Here is a 19,849-nt window from a genome sequence, read left to right as displayed (position 1 = left end):
GTGGGTGTTTTGTGTTCGATGAAGGAGGAGAGGGGTGTCGGTGGGTGTTTTATCTTATGTTCGATGAAGGAGGAGAGGGGTGTCGGTGGGTGTTTTATCTTGTGTTTGATGGAGGAGGAGAGGGGTGTCGGTGGGTGTTTTATCTTATGTTCGATGAAGGAGGAGAGGGGTGTCGGTGGGTGTTTTATCTTGTGTTTGATGGAGGAGGAGAGGGGTGTCGGTGGGTGTTTTATGTTCGATGAAGGAGGAGAGGGGTGTCAGTGAGTGTTTTATGTTCGATGAAGGAGGAGAGGGGTGTCAGTGGGTGTTTTATGTTCGATGAAGGAGGAGAGGGGTGTCAGTGAGTGTTTTATGTTCGATGAAGGAGGAGAGGGGTGTCGGTGGGTGTTTTATCTTGTGTTCGATGAAGGAGGAGAGGGGTGTCGGTGGGTGTTTTATCTTGTGTTCGATGAAGGAGGAGAGGGGTGTCGGTGGGTGTTTTATGTTCGATGAAGGAGGAGAGGGGTGTCGGTGGGTGTTTTATCTTGTGTTCGATGAAGGAGGAGAGGGGTGTCGGTGGGTGTTTTATCTTGTGTTCGATGAAGGAGGAGAGGGGTGTCGGTGGGTGTTTTATCTTGTGTTTGATGGAGGAGGAGAGGGGTGTCGGTGGGTGTTTTATCTTGTGTTCGATGAAGGAGGAGAGGGGTGTCGGTGAGTGTTTTATCTTGTGTTCGATGAAGGAGGAGAGGGGTGTCGGTGGGTGTTTTATGTTCGATGAAGGAGGAGAGGGGTGTCGGTGGGTGTTTTGTGTTCGATGAAGGAGGAGAGGGGTGTCGGTGGGTGTTTTATCTTATGTTCGATGAAGGAGGAGAGGGGTGTCGGTGGGTGTTTTATCTTGTGTTCGATGAAGGAGGAGAGGGGTGTCGGTGGGTGTTTTATCTTATGTTCGATGAAGGAGGAGAGGGGTGTCGGTGGGTGTTTTATCTTGTGTTCGATGGAGGAGGAGAGGGGTGTCAGTGGGTGTTTTATCTTGTGTTTGATGGAGGAGGAGAGGGGTGTCGGTGGGTGTTTTATCTTGTGTTTGATGGAGGAGGAGAGGGGTGTCGGTGGGTGTTTTATCTTATGTTCGATGAAGGAGGAGAGGGGTGTCGGTGGGTGTTTTATCTTGTGTTCGATGAAGGAGGAGAGGGGTGTCGGTGGGTGTTTTATCTTGTGTTTGATGGAGGAGGAGAGGGGTGTCGGTGGGTGTTTTATCTTGTGTTCGATGAAGGAGGAGAGGGGTGTCGGTGGGTGTTTTATCTTGTGTTCGATGAAGGAGGAGAGGGGTGTCGGTGGGTGTTTTATGTTCGATGAAGGAGGAGAGGGGTGTCGGTGGGTGTTTTATGTTCGATGAAGGAGGAGAGGGGTGTCGGTGGGTGTTTTATGTTCGATGAAGGAGGAGAGGGGTGTCGGTGGGTGTTTTGTGTTCGATGAAGGAGGAGAGGGGTGTCGGTGGGTGTTTTATCTTGTGTTCGATGAAGGAGGAGAGGGGCGTCGGTGGGTGTTTTATCTTGAGTTTGATGGAGGAGGAGAGGGGTGTCGGTGGGTGTTTTGTGTTCGATGAAGGAGGAGAGGGGTGTCGGTGGGTGTTTTGTGTTCGATGAAGGAGGAGAGGGGTGTCGGTGGGTGTTTTATCTTGTGTTCGATGAAGGAGGAGAGGGGCGTCGGTGGGTGTTTTATCTTGAGTTTGATGGAGGAGGAGAGGGGTGTCGGTGGGTGTTTTATGTTCGATGAAGGAGGAGAGGGGTGTCGGTGGGTGTTTTATCTTGAGTTTGATGAAGGAGGAGAGGGGTGTCGGTGGGTGTTTTATCTTGTGTTTGATGAAGGAGGAGAGGGGTGTCGGTGGGTGTTTTGTGTTTGATGGAGGAGGAGAGGGGTGTCGGTGGGTGTTTTATCTTGAGTTTGATGAAGGAGGAGAGGGGTGTCGGTGGGTGTTTTATCTTGTGTTTGATGAAGGAGGAGAGGGGTGTCGGTGGGTGTTTTGTGTTTGATGGAGGAGGAGAGGGGTGTCGGTGGGTGTTTTATCTTGTGTTCGATGAAGGAGGAGAGGGGTGTCGGTGGGTGTTTTATCTTGTGTTCGATGAAGGGGGAGAGGGGTGTCGGTGGGTGTTTTGTGTTTGATGGAGGAGGAGAGGGGTGTCGGTGGGTGTTTTATCTTGTATTCGATGAAGGAGGAGAGGGGTGTCGGTGGGTGTTTTATCTTGTGTTTGATGAAGGAGGAGAGGGGTGTCGGTGGGTGTTTTATGTTCGATGAAGGAGGAGAGGGGTGTCGGTGGGTGTTTTATCTTGTGTTCGATGAAGGAGGAGAGGGGTGTCGGTGGGTGTTTTATGTTCGATGAAGGAGGAGAGGGGTGTCGGTGGGTGTTTTATGTTCGATGAAGGAGGAGAGGGGTGTCGGTGGGTGTTTTATGTTCGATGAAGGAGGAGAGGGGTGTCGGTGGGTGTTTTATCTTGTGTTCGATGAAGGAGGAGAGGGGTGTCGGTGGGTGTTTTATGTTCGATGAAGGAGGAGAGGGGTGTCGGTGGGTGTTTTATCTTGTGTTCGATGAAGGAGGAGAGGGGTGTCGGTGGGTGTTTTATCTTGTGTTCGATGAAGGAGGAGAGGGGTGTCGGTGGGTGTTTTATGTTCGATGAAGGAGGAGAGGGGTGTCGGTGGGTGTTTTATGTTCGATGAAGGAGGAGAGGGGTGTCGGTGGGTGTTTTGTGTTCGATGAAGGAGGAGAGGGGTGTCGGTGGGTGTTTTATGTTCGATGAAGGAGGAGAGGGGTGTCGGTGGGTGTTTTATGTTCGATGAAGGAGGAGAGGGGTGTCGGTGGGTGTTTTATCTTGTGTTCGATGAAGGAGGAGAGGGGTGTCGGTGGGTGTTTTATCTTGTGTTCGATGAAGGAGGAGAGGGGTGTCGGTGGGTGTTTTGTGTTCGATGAAGGAGGAGAGGGGTGTCGGTGGGTGTTTTATGTTCGATGAAGGAGGAGAGGGGTGTCGGTGGGTGTTTTGTGTTCGATGAAGGAGGAGAGGGGTGTCGGTGGGTGTTTTGTGTTCGATGAAGGAGGAGAGGGGTGTCGGTGGGTGTTTTATCTTGTGTTCGATGAAGGAGGAGAGGGGTGTCGGTGAGTGTTTTGTGTTCGATGAAGGAGGAGAGGGGTGTCGGTGGGTGTTTTATCTTGTGTTCGATGAAGGAGGAGAGGGGTGTCGGTGGGTGTTTTATCTTGTGTTCGATGAAGGAGGAGAGGGGTGTCAGTGGGTGTTTTATCTTGTGTTCGATGAAGGAGGAGAGGGGTGTCGGTGGGTGTTTTATCTTGTGTTCGATGAAGGAGGAGAGGGGTGTCGGTGGGTGTTTTATGTTCGATGAAGGAGGAGAGGGGTGTCGGTGGGTGTTTTATCTTGTGTTCGATGAAGGAGGAGAGGGGTGTCGGTGGGTGTTTTATCTTGTGTTTGATGGAGGAGGAGAGGGGTGTCGGTGGGTGTTTTATCTTGTGTTCGATGAAGGAGGAGAGGGGTGTCGGTGGGTGTTTTATCTTGTGTTCGATGAAGGAGGAGAGGGGTGTCGGTGGGTGTTTTATCTTGTGTTCGATGAAGGAGGAGAGGGGTGTCGGTGGGTGTTTTATCTTGTGTTCGATGAAGGAGGAGAGGGGTGTCGGTGGGTGTTTTATCTTGTGTTCGATGAAGGAGGAGAGGGGTGTCGGTGGGTGTTTTATCTTGTGTTCGATGAAGGAGGAGAGGGGTGTCGGTGGGTGTTTTATCTTGTGTTCGATGAAGGAGGAGAGGGGTGTCGGTGGGTGTTTTATCTTGTGTTCGATGAAGGAGGAGAGGGGTGTCGGTGGGTGTTTTATCTTGTGTTTGATGGAGGAGGAGAGGGGTGTCGGTGGGTGTTTTATCTTGTGTTCGATGAAGGAGGAGAGGGGTGTCGGTGGGTGTTTTATCTTGTGTTCGATGAAGGAGGAGAGGGGTGTCGTTGGGTGTTTTATCTTGTGTTCGATGAAGGAGGAGAGGGGTGTCGGTGGGTGTTTTATCTTGTGTTCGATGAAGGAGGAGAGGGGTGTCGGTGGGTGTTTTATCTTGTGTTCGATGAAGGAGGAGAGGGGTGTCGGTGGGTGTTTTATGTTCGATGAAGGAGGAGAGGGGTGTCGGTGGGTGTTTTATTTTCGATGAAGGAGGAGAGGGGTGTCGGTGGGTGTTTTATCTTGTGTTCGATGAAGGGGGAGAGGGGTGTCGGTGGGTGTTTTATCTTGTGTTCGATGAAGGAGGAGAGGGGTGTCGGTGGGTGTTTTGTGTTCGATGAAGGAGGAGAGGGGTGTCGGTGGGTGTTTTATCTTGTGTTCGATGAAGGAGGAGAGGGGTGTCGGTGGGTGTTTTATCTTGTGTTCGATGAAGGAGGAGAGGGGTGTCGGTGGGTGTTTTATCTTGTGTTCGATGAAGGAGGAGAGGGGTGTCGGTGGGTGTTTTGTGTTCGATGAAGGAGGAGAGGGGTGTCGGTGGGTGTTTTATCTTGTGTTCGATGAAGGAGGAGAGGGGTGTCGGTGGGTGTTTTATGTTCGATGAAGGAGGAGAGGGGTGTCGGTGGGTGTTTTATGTTCGATGAAGGAGGAGAGGGGTGTCGGTGGGTGTTTTATCTTGTGTTCGATGAAGGAGGAGAGGGGTGTCGGTGGGTGTTTTATGTTCGATGAAGGAGGAGAGGGGTGTCAGTGGGTGTTTTATGTTCGATGAAGGAGGAGAGGGGTGTCGGTGGGTGTTTTATGTTCGATGAAGGAGGAGAGGGGTGTCGGTGGGTGTTTTATGTTCGATGAAGGAGGAGATGGGTGTCGGTGGGTGTTTTATCTTGTGTTCGATGAAGGAGGAGAGGGGTGTCGGTGGGTGTTTTATCTTGTGTTCGATGAAGGAGGAGAGGGGTGTCGGTGGGTGTTTTATCTTGTGTTCGATGGAGGAGGAGAGGGGTGTCGGTGGGTGTTTTATCTTGTGTTCGATGAAGGAGGAGAGGGGTGTCGGTGGGTGTTTTATCTTGTGTTCGATGAAGGAGGAGAGGGGTGTCGGTGGGTGTTTTATCTTGTGTTCGATGAAGGAGGAGAGGGGTGTCGGTGGGTGTTTTATCTTGTGTTCGATGAAGGAGGAGAGGGGTGTCGGTGGGTGTTTTGTGTTCGATGAAGGAGGAGAGGGGTGTCGGTGGGTGTTTTGTGTTCGATGAAGGAGGAGAGGGGTGTCGGTGGGTGTTTTATCTTGTGTTCGATGAAGGAGGAGAGGGGTGTCGGTGGGTGTTTTGTGTTCGATGAAGGAGGAGAGGGGTGTCGGTGGGTGTTTTGTGTTCGATGAAGGAGGAGAGGGGTGTCGGTGGGTGTTTTGTGTTCGATGAAGGAGGAGAGGGGTGTCGGTGGGTGTTTTATCTTGTGTTCGATGAAGGAGGAGAGGGGTGTCGGTGGGTGTTTTGTGTTCGATGAAGGAGGAGAGGGGTGTCGGTGGGTGTTTTATGTTCGATGAAGGAGGGAGAGGGGTGTCGGTGGGTGTTTTATCTTGTGTTCGATGAAGGAGGAGAGGGGTGTCGGTGGGTGTTTTATCTTGTGTTCGATGAAGGAGGAGAGGGGTGTCGGTGGGTGTTTTATCTTGTGTTCGATGAAGGAGGAGAGGGGTGTCGGTGGGTGTTTTATGTTCGATGAAGGAGGAGAGGGGTGTCGGTGGGTGTTTTATCTTGTGTTCGATGAAGGAGGAGAGGGGTGTCGGTGGGTGTTTTATGTTCGATGAAGGAGGAGAGGGGTGTCGGTGGGTGTTTTGTGTTCGATGAAGGAGGAGAGGGGTGTCGGTGGGTGTTTTATCTTGTGTTCGATGAAGGAGGAGAGGGGTGTCGGTGGGTGTTTTATCTTGTGTTCGATGAAGGAGGAGAGGGGTGTCGGTGGGTGTTTATGTTCGATGAAGGAGGAGAGGGGTGTCGGTGGGTGTTTTATGTTCGATGAAGGAGGAGAGGGGTGTCGGTGGGTGTTTTTGTGTTCGATGAAGGAGGAGAGGGGTGTCGGTGGGTGTTTTATCTTGTGTTCGATGAAGGGGGAGAGGGGTGTCGGTGGGTGTTTTATGTTCGATGAAGGAGGAGAGGGGTGTCGGTGGGTGTTTTGTGTTCGATGAAGGAGGAGAGGGGTGTCGGTGGGTGTTTTATCTTGTGTTCGATGAAGGAGGAGAGGGGTGTCGGTGGGTGTTTTATCTTGGTGTTCGATGAAGGAGGAGAGGGGTGTCGGTGGGTGTTTTATCTTGTGTTCGATGAAGGAGGAGAGGGGTGTCGGTGGGTGTTTTGTGTTCGATGAAGGAGGAGAGGGGTGTCGGTGGGTGTTTTGTGTTCGATGAAGGAGGAGAGGGGTGTCGGTGGGTGTTTTATCTTGTGTTCGATGAAGGGGGAGAGGGGTGTCGGTGGGTGTTTTATGTTCGATGAAGGAGGAGAGGGGTGTCGGTGGGTGTTTTGTGTTCGATGAAGGAGGAGAGGGGTGTCGGTGGGTGTTTTATCTTGTGTTCGATGAAGGAGGAGAGGGGTGTCGGTGGGTGTTTTATCTTGTGTTCGATGAAGGAGGAGAGGGGTGTCGGTGGGTGTTTTATCTTGTGTTCGATGAAGGAGGAGAGGGGTGTCGGTGGGTGTTTTGTGTTCGATGAAGGAGGAGAGGGGTGTCGGTGGGTGTTTTATGTTCGATGAAGGAGGAGAGGGGTGTCGGTGGGTGTTTTATCTTGTGTTCGATGAAGGAGGAGAGGGGTGTCGGTGGGTGTTTATGTTCGATGAAGGAGGAGAGGGGTGTCGGTGGGTGTTTTATCTTGTGTTCGATGAAGGAGGAGAGGGGTGTCAGTGAGTGTTTTATGTTCGATGAAGGAGGAGAGGGGTGTCGGTGGGTGTTTTATGTTCGATGAAGGAGGAGAGGGGTGTCGGTGGGTGTTTTATGTTCGATGAAGGAGGAGAGGGGTGTCGGTGGGTGTTTTATCTTGTGTTCGATGAAGGAGGAGAGGGGTGTCGGTGGGTGTTTTGTGTTCGATGAAGGAGGAGAGGGGTGTCGGTGGGTGTTTTATGTTTGATGAAGGAGGAGAGGGGTGTCGGTGGGTGTTTTATCTTGTGTTCGATGAAGGAGGAGAGGGGTGTCGGTGGGTGTTTTATCTTGTGTTCGATGAAGGAGGAGAGGGGTGTCGGTGGGTGTTTTATGTTCGATGAAGGAGGAGAGGGGTGTCGGTGGGTGTTTTATGTTCGATGAAGGAGGAGAGGGGTGTCAGTGAGTGTTTTATCTTGTGTTCGATGAAGGAGGAGAGGGGTGTCGGTGGGTGTTTTATGTTCGATGAAGGAGGAGAGGGGTGTCGGTGGGTGTTTTATCTTGTGTTCGATGGAGGAGGAGAGGGGTGTCGGTGGGTGTTTTATCTTGTGTTCGATGAAGGAGGAGAGGGGTGTCGGTGGGTGTTTTATCTTGTGTTCGATGAAGGAGGAGAGGGGTGTCGGTGGGTGTTTTATCTTGTGTTCGATGAAGGAGGAGAGGGGTGTCGGTGGGTGTTTTATCTTGTGTTCGATGAAGGAGGAGAGGGGTGTCGGTGGGTGTTTTATCTTGTGTTCGATGAAGGAGGAGAGGGGTGTCGGTGGGTGTTTTATGTTCGATGAAGGAGGAGAGGGGTGTCGGTGGGTGTTTTATGTTCGATGAAGGAGGAGAGGGGTGTCAGTGAGTGTTTTATCTTGTGTTCGATGAAGGAGGAGAGGGGTGTCGGTGGGTGTTTTATGTTCGATGAAGGAGGAGAGGGGTGTCGGTGGGTGTTTTATCTTGTGTTCGATGGAGGAGGAGAGGGGTGTCGGTGGGTGTTTTATCTTGTGTTCGATGAAGGAGGAGAGGGGTGTCGGTGGGTGTTTTATCTTGTGTTCGATGAAGGAGGAGAGGGGTGTCGGTGGGTGTTTTATCTTGTGTTCGATGAAGGAGGAGAGGGGTGTCGGTGGGTGTTTTATCTTGTGTTCGATGAAGGAGGAGAGGGGTGTCGGTGGGTGTTTTGTGTTCGATGAAGGAGGAGAGGGGTGTCGGTGGGTGTTTTATCTTGTGTTCGATGAAGGAGGAGAGGGGTGTCGGTGGGTGTTTTATGTTCGATGAAGGAGGAGAGGGGTGTCGGTGGGTGTTTTATCTTGTGTTTGATGAAGGAGGAGAGGGGTGTCGGTGGGTGTTTTATCTTGTGTTCGATGAAGGAGGAGAGGGGTGTCGGTGGGTGTTTTGTGTTCGATGAAGGAGGAGAGGGGTGTCGGTGGGTGTTTTATGTTCGATGAAGGAGGAGAGGGGTGTCGGTGGGTGTTTTATGTTCGATGAAGGAGGAGAGGGGTGTCGGTGGGTGTTTTATCTTGTGTTCGATGAAGGAGGAGAGGGGTGTCGGTGGGTGTTTTATGTTCGATGAAGGAGGAGAGGGGTGTCGGTGGGTGTTTTATGTTCGATGAAGGAGGAGAGGGGTGTCGGTGGGTGTTTTATCTTGTGTTCGATGAAGGAGGAGAGGGGTGTCGGTGGGTGTTTTATCTTGTGTTCGATGAAGGAGGAGAGGGGTGTCAGTGAGTGTTTTATGTTCGATGAAGGAGGAGAGGGGGTGTCAGTGAGTGTTTTATCTTGTGTTTGATGAAGGAGGAGAGGGGTGTCGGTGGGTGTTTTGTGTTCGATGAAGGAGGAGAGGGGTGTCGGTGGGTGTTTTATCTTGTGTTCGATGAAGGAGGAGAGGGGTGTCGGTGGGTGTTTTATCTTGTGTTCGATGAAGGAGGAGAGGGGTGTCGGTGGGTGTTTTATCTTGTGTTCGATGAAGGAGGAGAGGGGTGTCGGTGGGTGTTTTATCTTGTGTTCGATGAAGGAGGAGAGGGGTGTCGGTGGGTGTTTTGTGTTCGATGAAGGAGGAGAGGGGTGTCGGTGGGTGTTTTATCTTGTGTTCGATGAAGGAGGAGAGGGGTGTCGGTGGGTGTTTTATCTTGTGTTCGATGAAGGAGGAGAGGGGTGTCGGTGGGTGTTTTATCTTGTGTTCGATGAAGGAGGAGAGGGGTGTCGGTGGGTGTTTTGTGTTCGATGAAGGAGGAGAGGGGTGTCGGTGGGTGTTTTATCTTGTGTTCGATGAAGGAGGAGAGGGGTGTCGGTGGGTGTTTTGTGTTCGATGAAGGAGGAGAGGGGTGTCGGTGGGTGTTTTATGTTCGATGAAGGAGGAGAGGGGTGTCGGGTGTTTTATCTTGTGTTCGATGAAGGAGGAGAGGGGTGTCGGTGGGTGTTTTATGTTCGATGAAGGAGGAGAGGGGTGTCGGTGGGTGTTTTATGTTCGATGAAGGAGGAGAGGGGTGTCGGTGGGTGTTTTATGTTCGATGAAGGAGGAGAGGGGTGTCGGTGGGTGTTTTATCTTGTGTTCGATGAAGGAGGAGAGGGGTGTCGGTGGGTGTTTTATGTTCGATGAAGGAGGAGAGGGGTGTCGGTGGGTGTTTTATGTTCGATGAAGGAGGAGAGGGGTGTCGGTGGGTGTTTTATGTTCGATGAAGGAGGAGAGGGGTGTCGGTGGGTGTTTTATCTTGTGTTCGATGAAGGAGGAGAGGGGTGTCGGTGGGTGTTTTATGTTCGATGAAGGAGGAGAGGGGTGTCGGGGTGTTTTATCTTGTGTTCGATGAAGGAGGAGAGGGGTGTCGGTGGGTGTTTTATGTTCGATGAAGGAGGAGAGGGGTGTCGGTGGGTGTTTTATCTTGTGTTCGATGAAGGAGGAGAGGGGTGTCGGTGGGTGTTTTATCTTGTGTTCGATGAAGGAGGAGAGGGGTGTCGGTGGGTGTTTTGTGTTCGATGAAGGAGGAGAGGGGTGTCGGTGGGTGTTTTATCTTGTGTTCGATGAAGGAGGAGAGGGGTGTCGGTGGGTGTTTTGTGTTCGATGAAGGAGGAGAGGGGTGTCGGTGGGTGTTTTGTGTTCGATGAAGGAGGAGAGGGGTGTCGGTGGGTGTTTTATCTTGTGTTCGATGAAGGAGGAGAGGGGTGTCGGTGGGTGTTTTATCTTGTGTTCGATGAAGGAGGAGAGGGGTGTCGGTGGGTGTTTTGTGTTCGATGAAGGAGGAGAGGGGTGTCGGTGGGTGTTTTATCTTGTGTTCGATGAAGGAGGAGAGGGGTGTCGGTGGGTGTTTTGTGTTCGATGAAGGAGGAGAGGGGTGTCGGTGGGTGTTTTATCTTGTGTTCGATGAAGGAGGAGAGGGGTGTCGGTGGGTGTTTTGTGTTCGATGAAGGAGGAGAGGGGTGTCGGTCGGTGTTTTGTGTTCGATGAAGGAGGAGAGGGGTGTCGGTGGGTGTTTTATCTTGTGTTCGATGAAGGAGGAGAGGGGTGTCGGTGGGTGTTTTATCTTGTGTTCGATGAAGGAGGAGAGGGGTGTCGGTGGGTGTTTTGTGTTCGATGAAGGAGGAGAGGGGTGTCGGTGGGTGTTTTATCTTATGTTCGATGAAGGAGGAGAGGGGTGTCGGTGGGTGTTTTATCTTGTGTTTGATGGAGGAGGAGAGGGGTGTCGGTGGGTGTTTTATCTTATGTTCGATGAAGGAGGAGAGGGGTGTCGGTGGGTGTTTTATCTTGTGTTTGATGGAGGAGGAGAGGGGTGTCGGTGGGTGTTTTATCTTGTGTTCGATGAAGGAGGAGAGGGGTGTCGGTGGGTGTTTTATCTTGTGTTTGATGGAGGAGGAGAGGGGTGTCGGTGGGTGTTTTATCTTGTGTTCGATGAAGGAGGAGAGGGGTGTCGGTGGGTGTTTTATCTTGTGTTCGATGAAGGAGGAGAGGGGTGTCGGTGAGTGTTTTATCTTGTGTTCGATGAAGGAGGAGAGGGGTGTCGGTGGGTGTTTTATGTTCGATGAAGGAGGAGAGGGGTGTCGGTGGGTGTTTTGTGTTCGATGAAGGAGGAGAGGGGTGTCGGTGGGTGTTTTATCTTATGTTCGATGAAGGAGGAGAGGGGTGTCGGTGGGTGTTTTATCTTGTGTTCGATGAAGGAGGAGAGGGGTGTCGGTGGGTGTTTTATCTTGTGTTTGATGGAGGAGGAGAGGGGTGTCGGTGGGTGTTTTATCTTGTGTTTGATGGAGGAGGAGAGGGGTGTCGGTGGGTGTTTTATCTTATGTTCGATGAAGGAGGAGAGGGGTGTCGGTGGGTGTTTTATCTTGTGTTTGATGGAGGAGGAGAGGGGTGTCGGTGGGTGTTTTATCTTGTGTTTGATGGAGGAGGAGAGGGGTGTCGGTGGGTGTTTTATCTTATGTTCGATGAAGGAGGAGAGGGGTGTCGGTGGGTGTTTTATCTTGTGTTTGATGGAGGAGGAGAGGGGTGTCGGTGGGTGTTTTATCTTGTGTTCGATGAAGGAGGAGAGGGGTGTCGGTGGGTGTTTTATCTTGTGTTCGATGAAGGGGGAGAGGGGTGTCGGTGGGTGTTTTGTGTTCGATGAAGGAGGAGAGGGGTGTCGGTGGGTGTTTTATCTTGTGTTCGATGAAGGAGGAGAGGGGTGTCGGTGGGTGTTTTGTGTTCGATGAAGGAGGAGAGGGGTGTCGGTGGGTGTTTTATCTTGTGTTCGATGAAGGAGGAGAGGGGTGTCGGTGGGTGTTTTATCTTGTGTTTGATGGAGGAGGAGAGGGGTGTCGGTGGGTGTTTTATCTTGTGTTTGATGGAGGAGGAGAGGGGTGTCGGTGGGTGTTTTATCTTATGTTCGATGAAGGAGGAGAGGGGTGTCGGTGGGTGTTTTATCTTGTGTTTGATGGAGGAGGAGAGGGGTGTTGGTGGGTGTTTTATCTTGTGTTCGATGAAGGAGGAGAGGGGTGTCGGTGGGTGTTTTATCTTGTGTTTGATGGAGGAGGAGAGGGGTGTCGGTGGGTGTTTTATCTTGTGTTTGATGGAGGAGGAGAGGGGTGTCGGTGGGTGTTTTATCTTGTGTTTGATGGAGGAGGAGAGGGGTGTCGGTGGGTGTTTTATCTTGTGTTCGATGAAGGAGGAGAGGGGTGTCGGTGGGTGTTTTATCTTGTGTTCGATGAAGGAGGAGAGGGGTGTCGGTGGGTGTTTTATCTTGTGTTTGATGGAGGAGGAGAGGGGTGTCGGTGGGTGTTTTGTGTTCGATGAAGGAGGAGAGGGGTGTCGGTGGGTGTTTTATCTTGTGTTTGATGGAGGAGGAGAGGGGTGTCGGTGGGTGTTTTGTGTTCGATGAAGGAGGAGAGTGTCGGTGGGTGTTTTATCTTGTGTTTGATGGAGGAGGAGAGGGGTGTCGGTGGGTGTTTTATCTTGTGTTCGATGAAGGAGGAGAGGGGTGTCGGTGGGTGTTTTATCTTGTGTTCGATGAAGGAGGAGAGGGGTGTCGGTGGGTGTTTTATCTTGTGTTCGATGAAGGAGGAGAGGGGTGTCGGTGGGTGTTTTATGTTCGATGAAGGAGGAGAGGGGTGTCGGTGGGTGTTTTATCTTGTGTTCGATGAAGGAGGAGAGGGGTGTCGGTGGGTGTTTTATCTTGTGTTCGATGAAGGAGGAGAGGGGTGTCGGTGGGTGTTTTATGTTCGATGAAGGAGGAGAGGGGTGTCGGTGGGTGTTTTATCTTGTGTTCGATGAAGGAGGAGAGGGGTGTCGGTGGGTGTTTTATGTTCGATGAAGGAGGAGAGGGGTGTCGGTGGGTGTTTTATCTTGTGTTCGATGAAGGAGGAGAGGGGTGTCGGTGGGTGTTTTATGTTCGATGAAGGAGGAGAGGGGTGTCGGTGGGTGTTTTATCTTGTGTTCGATGAAGGAGGAGAGGGGTGTCGGTGGGTGTTTTATGTTCGATGAAGGAGGAGAGGGGTGTCAGTGAGTGTTTTATCTTGTGTTCGATGAAGGAGGAGAGGGGTGTCGGTGGGTGTTTTATCTTGTGTTCGATGAAGGAGGAGAGGGGTGTCGGTGGGTGTTTTGTGTTCGATGAAGGAGGAGAGGGGTGTCGGTGGGTGTTTTATCTTGTGTTCGATGAAGGAGGAGAGGGGTGTCGGTGGGTGTTTTATCTTGTGTTCGATGAAGGAGGAGAGGGGTGTCGGTGGGTGTTTTATCTTGTGTTCGATGAAGGAGGAGAGGGGTGTCGGTGGGTGTTTTGTGTTCGATGAAGGAGGAGAGGGGTGTCAGTGAGTGTTTTATCTTGTGTTCGATGAAGGAGGAGAGGGGTGTCGGTGGGTGTTTTATCTTGTGTTCGATGAAGGAGGAGAGGGGTGTCGGTGGGTGTTTTGTGTTCGATGAAGGAGGAGAGGGGTGTCGGTGGGTGTTTTATGTTCGATGAAGGAGGAGAGGGGTGTCGGTGGGTGTTTTGTGTTCGATGAAGGAGGAGAGGGGTGTCGGTGGGTGTTTTATGTTCGATGAAGGAGGAGAGGGGTGTCGGTGGGTGTTTTATCTTGTGTTCGATGAAGGAGGAGAGGGGTGTCGGTGGGTGTTTTGTGTTCGATGAAGGAGGAGAGGGGTGTCGGTGGGTGTTTTATCTTGTGTTCGATGAAGGAGGAGAGGGGTGTCGGTGGGTGTTTTATCTTGTGTTCGATGAAGGAGGAGAGGGGTGTCGGTGGGTGTTTTATCTTGTGTTCGATGAAGGAGGAGAGGGGTGTCGGTGGGTGTTTTATCTTGTGTTCGATGAAGGAGGAGAGGGGTGTCGGTGGGTGTTTTGTGTTCGATGAAGGAGGAGAGGGGTGTCGGTGGGTGTTTTATGTTCGATGAAGGAGGAGAGGGGTGTCGGTGGGTGTTTTATCTTGTGTTCGATGAAGGAGGAGAGGGGTGTCGGTGGGTGTTTTATCTTGTGTTCGATGAAGGAGGAGAGGGGTGTCGGTGGGTGTTTTGTGTTCGATGAAGGAGGAGAGGGGTGTCGGTGGGTGTTTTATCTTGTGTTCGATGAAGGAGGAGAGGGGTGTCGGTGGGTGTTTTGTGTTCGATGAAGGAGGAGAGGGGTGTCGGTGGGTGTTTTATCTTGTGTTCGATGAAGGAGGAGAGGGGTGTCGGTGGGTGTTTTGTGTTCGATGAAGGAGGAGAGGGGTGTCGGTGGGTGTTTTGTGTTCGATGAAGGAGGAGAGGGGTGTCGGTGGGTGTTTTATCTTGTGTTCGATGAAGGAGGAGAGGGGTGTCGGTGGGTGTTTTATCTTGTGTTCGATGAAGGAGGAGAGGGGTGTCGGTGGGTGTTTTGTGTTCGATGAAGGAGGAGAGGGGTGTCGGTGGGTGTTTTATCTTATGTTCGATGAAGGAGGAGAGGGGTGTCGGTGGGTGTTTTATCTTGTGTTTGATGGAGGAGGAGAGGGGTGTCGGTGGGTGTTTTATCTTATGTTCGATGAAGGAGGAGAGGGGTGTCGGTGGGTGTTTTATCTTGTGTTTGATGGAGGAGGAGAGGGGTGTCGGTGGGTGTTTTATCTTGTGTTCGATGAAGGAGGAGAGGGGTGTCGGTGGGTGTTTTATCTTGTGTTTGATGGAGGAGGAGAGGGGTGTCGGTGGGTGTTTTATCTTGTGTTCGATGAAGGAGGAGAGGGGTGTCGGTGGGTGTTTTATGTTCGATGAAGGAGGAGAGGGGTGTCGGTGGGTGTTTTATCTTGTGTTCGATGAAGGAGGAGAGGGGTGTCGGTGGGTGTTTTATGTTCGATGAAGGAGGAGAGGGGTGTCGGGTGTTTTATGTTCGATGAAGGAGGAGAGGGGTGTCGGTGAGTGTTTTATCTTGTGTTCGATGAAGGAGGAGAGGGGTGTCGGTGGGTGTTTTATGTTCGATGAAGGAGGAGAGGGGTGTCGGTGGGTGTTTTGTGTTCGATGAAGGAGGAGAGGGGTGTCGGTGGGTGTTTTGTGTTCGATGAAGGAGGAGAGGGGTGTCGGTGGGTGTTTTATCTTGTGTTCGATGAAGGAGGAGAGGGGTGTCGGTGGGTGTTTTATTTTCGATGAAGGAGGAGAGGGGTGTCGGTGGGTGTTTTATCTTATGTTCGATGAAGGAGGAGAGGGGTGTCGGTGGGTGTTTTATCTTGTGTTTGATGGAGGAGGAGAGGGGTGTCGGTGGGTGTTTTATCTTGTGTTTGATGGAGGAGGAGAGGGGTGTCGGTGGGTGTTTTATCTTATGTTCGATGAAGGAGGAGAGGGGTGTCGGTGGGTGTTTTATCTTGTGTTTGATGGAGGAGGAGAGGGGTGTCGGTGGGTGTTTTATCTTGTGTTCGATGAAGGAGGAGAGGGGTGTCGGTGGGTGTTTTATCTTGTGTTCGATGAAGGGGGAGAGGGGTGTCGGTGGGTGTTTTGTGTTCGATGAAGGAGGAGAGGGGTGTCGGTGGGTGTTTTATCTTGTGTTCGATGAAGGAGGAGAGGGGTGTCGGTGGGTGTTTTATCTTGTGTTCGATGAAGGAGGAGAGGGGTGTCGGTGGGTGTTTTGTGTTCGATGAAGGAGGAGAGGGGTGTCGGTGGGTGTTTTATCTTGTGTTCGATGAAGGAGGAGAGGGGTGTCGGTGGGTGTTTTATCTTGTGTTTGATGGAGGAGGAGAGGGGTGTCGGTGGGTGTTTTATCTTGTGTTTGATGGAGGAGGAGAGGGGTGTCGGTGGGTGTTTTATCTTATGTTCGATGAAGGAGGAGAGGGGTGTCGGTGGGTGTTTTATCTTGTGTTTGATGGAGGAGGAGAGGGGTGTCGGTGGGTGTTTTATCTTGTGTTCGATGAAGGAGGAGAGGGGTGTCGGTGGGTGTTTTATCTTGTGTTTGATGGAGGAGGAGAGGGGTGTCGGTGGGTGTTTTATCTTGTGTTTGATGGAGGAGGAGAGGGGTGTCGGTGGGTGTTTTATCTTGTGTTTGATGGAGGAGGAGAGGGGTGTCGGTGGGTGTTTTATCTTGTGTTCGATGAAGGAGGAGAGGGGTGTCGGTGGGTGTTTTATCTTGTGTTCGATGAAGGAGGAGAGGGGTGTCGGTGGGTGTTTTATCTTGTGTTTGATGGAGGAGGAGAGGGGTGTCGGTGGGTGTTTTGTGTTCGATGAAGGAGGAGAGGGGTGTCGGTGGGTGTTTTATCTTGTGTTTGATGGAGGAGGAGAGGGGTGTCGGTGGGTGTTTTGTGTTCGATGAAGGAGGAGAGGGGTGTCGGTGGGTGTTTTATCTTGTGTTTGATGGAGGAGGAGAGGGGTGTCGGTGGGTGTTTTATCTTGTGTTCGATGAAGGAGGAGAGGGGTGTCGGTGGGTGTTTTATCTTGTGTTCGATGAAGGAGGAGAGGGGTGTCGGTGGGTGTTTTATCTTGTGTTCGATGAAGGAGGAGAGGGGTGTCGGTGGGTGTTTTATGTTCGATGAAGGAGGAGAGGGGTGTCGGTGGGTGTTTTATCTTGTGTTCGATGAAGGAGGAGAGGGGTGTCGGTGGGTGTTTTATCTTGTGTTCGATGAAGGAGGAGAGGGGTGTCGGTGGGTGTTTTATGTTCGATGAAGGAGGAGAGGGGTGTCGGTGGGTGTTTTATCTTGTGTTCGATGAAGGAGGAGAGGGGTGTCGGTGGGTGTTTTATGTTCGATGAAGGAGGAGAGGGGTGTCGGTGGGTGTTTTATCTTGTGTTCGATGAAGGAGGAGAGGGGTGTCGGTGGGTGTTTTATGTTCGATGAAGGAGGAGAGGGGTGTCAGTGAGTGTTTTATCTTGTGTTCGATGAAGGAGGAGAGGGGTGTCGGTGGGTGTTTTATCTTGTGTTCGATGAAGGAGGAGAGGGGTGTCGGTGGGTGTTTTGTGTTCGATGAAGGAGGAGAGGGGTGTCGGTGGGTGTTTTATCTTGTGTTCGATGAAGGAGGAGAGGGGTGTCGGTGGGTGTTTTATCTTGTGTTCGATGAAGGAGGAGAGGGGTGTCGGTGGGTGTTTTATCTTGTGTTCGATGAAGGAGGAGAGGGGTGTCGGTGGGTGTTTTGTGTTCGATGAAGGAGGAGAGGGGTGTCAGTGAGTGTTTTATCTTGTGTTCGATGAAGGAGGAGAGGGGTGTCGGTGGGTGTTTTATCTTGTGTTCGATGAAGGAGTAGAGGGGTGTCGGTGGGTGTTTTATCTTGTGTTCGATGAAGGAGGAGAGGGGTGTCGGTGGGTGTTTTGTGTTCGATGAAGGAGGAGAGGGGTGTCGGTGGGTGTTTTATGTTCGATGAAGGAGGAGAGGGGTGTCGGTGGGTGTTTTGTGTTCGATGAAGGAGGAGAGGGGTGTCGGTGGGTGTTTTATGTTCGATGAAGGAGGAGAGGGGTGTCGGTGGGTGTTTTATCTTGTGTTCGATGAAGGAGGAGAGGGGTGTCGGTGGGTGTTTTGTGTTCGATGAAGGAGGAGAGGGGTGTCGGTGGGTGTTTTATCTTGTGTTCGATGAAGGAGGAGAGGGGTGTCGGTGGGTGTTTTATCTTGTGTTCGATGAAGGAGGAGAGGGGTGTCGGTGGGTGTTTTATGTTCGATGAAGGAGGAGAGGGGTGTCGGTGGGTGTTTTATCTTGTGTTCGATGAAGGAGGAGAGGGGTGTCGGTGGGTGTTTTATCTTGTGTTCGATGAAGGAGGAGAGGGGTGTCGGTGGGTGTTTTATCTTGTGTTCGATGAAGGAGGAGAGGGGTGTCGGTGGGTGTTTTGTGTTCGATGAAGGAGGAGAGGGGTGTCGGTGGGTGTTTTATGTTCGATGAAGGAGGAGAGGGGTGTCGGTGGGTGTTTTATGTTCGATGAAGGAGGAGAGGGGTGTCGGTGGGTGTTTTATCTTGTGTTTGATGGAGGAGGAGAGGGGTGTCGGTGGGTGTTTTATCTTGTGTTCGATGAAGGAGGAGAGGGGTGTCGGTGGGTGTTTTATCTTGTGTTCGATGAAGGAGGAGAGGGGTGTCGGTGGGTGTTTTGTGTTCGATGAAGGAGGAGAGGGGTGTCGGTGGGTGTTTTATCTTGTGTTCGATGAAGGAGGAGAGGGGTGTCGGTGGGTGTTTTGTGTTCGATGAAGGAGGAGAGGGGTGTCGGTGGGTGTTTTATGTTCGATGAAGGAGGAGAGGGGTGTCGGTGGGTGATTTATGTTCGATGAAGGAGGAGAGGGGTGTCGGTGGGTGTTTTGTGTTCGATGAAGGAGGAGAGGGGTGTCGGTGGGTGTTTTATCTTGTGTTCGATGAAGGAGGAGAGGGGTGTCGGTGGGTGTTTTATCTTGTGTTCGATGAAGGAGGAGAGGGGTGTCGGTGGGTGTTTTATCTTGTGTTCGATGAAGGAGGAGAGGGGTGTCGGTGGGTGTTTTATCTTGTGTTCGATGAAGGAGGAGAGGGGTGTCGGTGGGTGTTTTATGTTCGATGAAGGAGGAGAGGGGTGTCGGTGGGTGTTTTATCTTGTGTTCGATGAAGGAGGAGAGGGGTGTCGGTGGGTGTTTTATCTTGTGTTCGATGAAGGAGGAGAGGGGTGTCGGTGGGTGTTTTGTGTTCGATGAAGGAGGAGAGGGGTGTCGGTGGGTGTTTTATCTTGTGTTTGATGGAGGAGGAGAGGGGTGTCGGTGGGTGTTTTATGTTCGATGAAGGAGGAGAGGGGTGTCGGTGGGTGTTTTATGTTCGATGAAGGAGGAGAGGGGTGTCGGTGGGTGTTTTATGTTCGATGAAGGAGGAGAGGGGTGTCGGTGGGTGTTTTATGTTCGATGAAGGAGGAGAGGGGTGTCGGTGGGTGTTTTATCTTGTGTTTGATGAAGGGGGAGAGGGGTGTCGGTGGGTGTTTTGTGTTCGATGAAGGAGGAGAGGGGTGTCGGTGGGTGTTTTATCTTGTGTTCGATGAAGGAGGAGAGGGGTGTCGGTGGGTGTTTTATGTTCGATGAAGGAGGAGAGGGGTGTCGGTGGGTGTTTTATCTTGTGTTCGATGAAGGAGGAGAGGGGTGTCGGTGGGTGTTTTATCTTGTGTTCGATGAAGGAGGAGAGGGGTGTCGGTGGGTGTTTTATCTTGTGTTCGATGAAGGAGGAGAGGGGTGTCGGTGGGTGTTTTATCTTGTGTTCGATGAAGGAGGAGAGGGGTGTCGGTGGGTGTTTTATCTTGTGTTCGATGAAGGGCGAGAGGGGTGTCGGTGGGTGTTTTATGTTCGATGAAGGAGGAGAGGGGTGTCGGTGGGTGTTTTATCTTGTGTTCGATGAAGGAGGAGAGGGGTGTCGGTGGGTGTTTTATGTTCGATGAAGGAGGAGAGGGGTGTCGGTGGGTGTTTTATCTTGTGTTCGATGAAGGAGGAGAGGGGTGTCGGTGGGTGTTTTATGTTCGATGAAGGAGGAGAGGGGTGTCGGTGGGTGTTTTATGTTCGATGAAGGAGGAGAGGGGTGTCGGTGGGTGTTTTATGTTCGATGAAGGAGGAGAGGGGTGTCGGTGGGTGTTTTATCTTGTGTTCGATGAAGGAGGAGAGGGGTGTCGGTGGGTGTTTTATCTTGTGTTCGATGAAGGAGGAGAGGGGTGTCGGTGGGTGTTTTGTGTTCGATGAAGGAGGAGAGGGGTGTCGGTGGGTGTTTTATGTTCGATGAAGGAGGAGAGGGGTGTCGGTGGGTGTTTTATCTTGTGTTCGATGAAGGAGGAGAGGGGTGTCGGTGGGTGTTTTATCTTGTGTTCGATGAAGGAGGAGAGGGGTGTCGGTGGGTGTTTTATCTTGTGTTCGATGAAGGAGGAGAGGGGTGTCGGTGGGTGTTTTATCTTGTGTTCGATGAAGGAGGAGAGGGGTGTCGGTGGGTGTTTTATCTTGTGTTCGATGAAGGAGGAGAGGGGTGTCGGTGGGTGTTTTATCTTGTGTTCGATGAAGGGGGAGAGGGGTGTCGGTGGGTGTTTTGTGTTTGATGAAGGAGGAGAGGGGTGTCGGTGGGTGTTTTATCTTGTGTTCGATGAAGGAGGAGAGGGGTGTCGGTGGGTGTTTTATCTTGTGTTCGATGAAGGAGGAGAGGGGTGTCGGTGGGTGTTTTATCTTGTGTTCGATGAAGGAGGAGAGGGGTGTCAGGT

The 19,849-nt window shown here is 51.8% G+C and overlaps 1 protein-coding gene across 2 annotated transcripts in view; it reads left to right on the top strand.

The window, feature by feature from the left end:
• scyl1 (SCY1-like, kinase-like 1) overlaps positions 1-19,849 on the top strand; it is a 137,516-nt gene that overhangs the window by 64,738 nt on the left and 52,929 nt on the right. The gene's annotated exons all lie outside the window — the stretch shown is intronic.

This window comes from Hypanus sabinus, chromosome 31 (genome assembly GCF_030144855.1).
Source record: "Hypanus sabinus isolate sHypSab1 chromosome 31, sHypSab1.hap1, whole genome shotgun sequence".
NCBI lineage: Eukaryota > Metazoa > Chordata > Chondrichthyes > Myliobatiformes > Dasyatidae > Hypanus > Hypanus sabinus.
Note: the sequence above shows the minus strand (reverse complement) of the source record. Positions and strands in the feature narration are given on the sequence as shown.